Below are 662 nucleotides of genomic sequence, written 5' to 3'. Positions count from 1 at the left end.
ACTTATCCAGCTGCGTCTGTCTTGGGTCTGGCTGCTGTGCTCAGATCCTTCCCGCTGCTGCCCTTGAGGGTGAACCTATTGTGCCCCTGTGGTGAGACGTTCTGCTCCTGGACTAGCTGGTTGGATCTATCCTCTATCCTCTCTGCAGGGATCACAGCTGCAGGATTACACCACACGTATGTATGCTAGGTCTGAGCTGTGCCTGGAGGGGGCAAGGTGAAGTAGGGGGAAGAGGAAGCTCTCCCACATACTCACCGGACTGGGCTAGGACTGGGTCTGGGGGTTCCCAGAGCTCAGCAGAAATTCTTAATCGGTGGGCGGGGTGGGGGAGTTACTGTGGAGTGGTGGGGGGTGGCCCAAGGGGGTGGGAGAGGGTCTGGCCCACGCTGCCCCTGGGCTGGGACTGGTCTCGCTGGCGCAGGGTAGCAGGAAGCTCTCCACACACTCACCGGACCTGGGCTAGGACTGGGTCTGGTATCCACTTTAATATAAAGGCTTTGAGTTCATCATTCTTTTTTTTTTAAATTTTATTGATAAACAGCAATGAGATAGTATCAAATCAAATCAGAAGTACAGTTTCAACAAATAACACACTGCATATATTCTTCGTAGTGGTTAATTGCTGTACAAGATGCGGACTTGAGATCCTATTTACAAACACC

This window comes from Octodon degus, unplaced genomic scaffold (assembly GCF_000260255.1).
Source record: "Octodon degus isolate 3935 unplaced genomic scaffold, OctDeg1.0 scaffold00094, whole genome shotgun sequence".
Classification (NCBI taxonomy): Eukaryota; Metazoa; Chordata; class Mammalia; order Rodentia; family Octodontidae; genus Octodon; species Octodon degus.
The sequence above is the reverse complement of the archived record's forward strand: the minus strand, read 5'-3'. Positions refer to the sequence as shown.